This window comes from Pteropus alecto, unplaced genomic scaffold (genome assembly GCF_000325575.1).
Source record: "Pteropus alecto unplaced genomic scaffold, ASM32557v1 scaffold111, whole genome shotgun sequence".
In the NCBI taxonomy this organism is placed as follows: domain Eukaryota; kingdom Metazoa; phylum Chordata; class Mammalia; order Chiroptera; family Pteropodidae; genus Pteropus; species Pteropus alecto.
This window is the reverse complement of record NW_006431915.1, coordinates 5,587,309-5,591,065: the sequence shown is the minus strand read 5'-3', so window position 1 is coordinate 5,591,065 and position 3,757 is coordinate 5,587,309. Positions and strand designations below refer to the sequence as shown.

The 3,757-nt window shown below is 42.7% G+C and overlaps 1 protein-coding gene across 1 annotated transcript in view; it reads left to right on the top strand.

Annotated features, from left to right (window-relative positions):
- Nucleotides 1–2,458: 2,458 nt before the first annotated feature.
- LPAR1 (lysophosphatidic acid receptor 1) overlaps nt 2,459–3,757 on the top strand; it is a 123,279-nt gene continuing 121,980 nt past the window's right edge. Inside the window, exon 1 of the mRNA XM_015599503.2 lies at nt 2,459–3,290. The gene's annotated coding sequence lies outside the window, so the exon portion shown is untranslated. The remainder of the gene's footprint in view (nt 3,291–3,757) is intronic.

The window sequence follows — 3,757 nt, the reverse complement described above, 5'->3', positions numbered from 1 at the left end:
CACATATATATGTATATATAAAATGCACATATATTTTTGTTCTTCATTTTCTTTTTTCCTCCCTCCCTTTGTTTTAGAGTGAAGCCTTCTTATTTGGGTGAAGGGAGACTGCAGGATTTGCTTGTCCTTGATCTACCTCAGACATTACCGATTATTCATGCAGAAACATGCTGTCAGAAAAGGTGAGCACAGAGTCACTCTCTTTATGGGTTTCATTTCTTTGTAGTCTAGTCCTCATACAAGGCTGCTGCACACACAATCCCCAAAACACCCATTCCTGGAGTCTCTTTACGCCACTTCTACCCTGAAGAGTGTCATTGTTTTTTGTTTTTTTTTTTGTTTGTTTACTAAACTGGGCTGCCTCACTCACCTCTGCCACTGGCCTTTTAAAATAGGTTTCCTAAGAAGAATGTTTTCTTTCTAGCTAAGAGGAAAAACACTGGAGAGGCACAAATATTCCATTTTGAAAAGGAGACACCTCTGCCTGGGGACATCTGAAAAACTTTCCTTAGCAGGCTGAATTCTCTCAGGGTATTGTTTCACAAGAATATATTCTTTGAATCAGTCTCTACATAATTAGACTTTTAGTTTCCAACAGATATTTTTGCTGATAGTTTTGATTACTCTCTAGTAGAAAATTTCAAAGGCTTTTTGCCAGATGGAAGGGAGCATGGGGAGGAAGGGAGAACTGGCATGACCTGCAAACCTTTCTGAACAAACAGAGCCCAAAGTAGTGACAACCAATTTTTCAATCCTAAATGCTTCACAAATTATAGTCCTCGGATTACTAGGTAACGTCAATAATCTGACAAGGTCTACGTTATCCTTAAATTATTAATGTAAACTCGACTTGAAATATCCCTCATTAAAATTCTCTTCCTTTTGCTGAAAATATTTTTTCTCACATTTGACACCAGCTGTCTGAATATTTGGTGCTGCTGAAGTCATTTGAAGAAACAAATGTAGAGAGACATTGCTTGGCAGAGGATAAGGGAGGACAGCAGGACAGAAAGTATTAGAGTGCCTATCCATGAAAGGGAGTAACTGAATGGCAGGAGGGCTACAGACAGATAAAAGCATTAAAGAAAGTATATCAAGGTATCCCTCTCTCATCTCTGTTGAAACAACATCCACTTTAGTGTTTTAACAAGCCTGCTCAAATATCTTACTTTGATAAAGACAACTTGGAACCCAATACAACAGACTGTACTTGTATTATCATCCCATTTCACAGATGACAGAACTGGCTCATTTGGAACACAGTACTAGTTTTGATGGATTAATCTATGTGCTGAACAGAATCTGATTTTAAAGTTATTGACCTAAAGCTAGCTGTAGAGCACTTACATCCAGACAGGTCTGCACTTTCCAGAAGACAGGTCTGTCCAGGCTGACCTTGTTTGTTGTTCTCCATTCCATTTCAGGCCATGGTAGAGCAAATAAAGAGGACATAAAATGTTTTACAGCAAGTAACTTAGAACTCCTTAATACTCACGTCTTGTGTGGATAGAACTCCTTATTTGATGTTAGAAAGGAGCACAGAGTAGTTAAGGCAGTTAATAATATATAGTCAAAGCAGAAGCAGCCATATTTCTTAAGACAGTAAGAGATAAAATCACTATGTTGAAAAATATCCAAGCTGACTAGTAGACAAAAAACTCATTTTCACTTTACCTTTGATTTATGAGGAAGAACTAAACATTGAAATAGTTAGTTATTAATTAAATAATTATTTAATAATATTGATATAATTAATATAATTTCTTTAAAATAAAAATTTTTAAATATTCTTTTCACTAGATGTAGAAGTTTTGGTATTGAGAAACTTAACAGTAAATAAAAAAATGTGTAGCAAGGAGGAGACAGGAAAATCAGCTGAGAGATTTTTCTGTGTAAAGCTATTGTTGAAACAAAAGTCTCTTTCAGTATATTCTTTTCTTACCAATGTGTAGTTTTTATTATACTTAGATTTTATAGTGTACATTTTTCTTTGTCCCGATATATTTTTTTAGAGTTTAAGATCAACTCTCATTATTTGTGAGATAAGACTATGTGCGTTTCTGCATGTTTTATATGAATATATTAGTAGTGCATGTATTAAAATTTCTATTTTTTCACATTTTAAGTGGATTATTGTAAACTAAATCATAAATTGGTAGGAAAAGAGAGAAAGCAGAGTCATTTAAAGTTGATTATTATTTTTTTTTTTAAAAAGGAGAATTGATAGATTGTTTTAAAAAGGAAACAGCTTCAGATAGTAATTGACCAGGAGCCAGGGCTTAGCCTTGAGCATCCTGTGAAAACCACAAGGCGAACCAGTCAAGGGTTCTCAGCAGTCCCTGGAAGGAGGTGATCATGTTCCCCTCGAAGCATACTCCCCGGAAGCCTGGATTTTCCACCTCCTCCAAGGTTTCCCGTCCCGCCCACTGTGGTTTATAGTGACCTTTCTGCGAAGACCAAGGTTACTGAGTGACCACCACCAATGCAGCCCTGCCTCTCTGTGCTGCATTTCTTTCTTAGATGCAGTCGTAGCAGTTCTGCCCAGTCTTCTGCCATACGGCTGTCGTGGCCTCCTAGATGACATTTCAGACGAGAGTTCACCAAACTTTTTTTATTCTCAAGCAGCTATTTTTGATGTGTGGCGGCTTTAGCAGTGGAACGAGAGGCAGAGAATTTGCCAACCCTCCGGAAATCCTGGGAAGCCAGAAGTGGGAAGTGGTGGGTGGCTGGTGGCACGGCTGGAGAGCCCCCGATTGACTGACTGGGCGTTGTTACGAGATCTGATCGAATCTCTGTGGCTGCACTTTCCCGAGAACGATCCCCAGGCCTGAGTCCCGCGCCGCTCCCGCCCACACCTCCAGGTGCGCATTCCCCGCCCTTAATTACTCTTCTAAACTTGATAGTTTGCACTTGCGAAGTTTCACTGGGAAAGCGGAAGAGAAATTTACAATTATGGATATAGAGAACTAAGGGAGCACACACAGTCACACTTGCTTTGGTCTGCAGACCCAGTGAATCGAAAACTCCTAAATAGAAACGTGTGCACCTTTCCAGCAGCGAAGTCGATTCTTCCTGCTTTGCAACCTCCACTTAAACGCTGCACTGGGAGAAACTTTGTGCCTTCTGGAAAGTTTAGAAACTGAACTACGAGAGGCCATATACTTCAGGGGTTTTGCGGGCCCCGCGATGTTTCCCAGAGCTTTTCAAGTGGGAAGAGAAGAGCCACAAAAAGAAAATGCAACGTGTCGGGGAACCCACCCGAACCCCGCTGCCAGCTGTCGGATGCTGAGGTGAGCACTGGAGGGAGGGGGTAGGGATTCCGAGCAGGCAGCCGCGGGGCTCCCGCCTCGGGTGTGTCTGATCAGGGGCAGTGGGGGGTGGGGGGGGGTTGGTAAGATAATGAATGGGAGGCTTAGGCAGCCGGGGCGGGAAGTTCGGCAAATGAATGGGGGAGGGGAAGCGCAAAGGGTAGGAATTCTAGGGGTGTCACACCAGGTAAGAGAATGAGCTAGGGGGTGGGAGTCTGGGGGTGCAGGAGTTGTTGAGTTGTGCTACGTGGAGCAAGCAGGAAAAGAAAGAAGGCGGAGGAAGAAGGAGGCTGGCGTCCGCCTTGCTACTTTGGCCCTCCCTCGGCGCCCCCTGTCCTGACGCCCCTGCCGGCGCGCCAAAGCTGGAGCATTTGGGGCCGAGCCGCAGTTGACGCTCTCAGAGCTGTGTCCCGCTGTCTCCCTGCAGAGCGCTGCCTAGATCTTGGGCG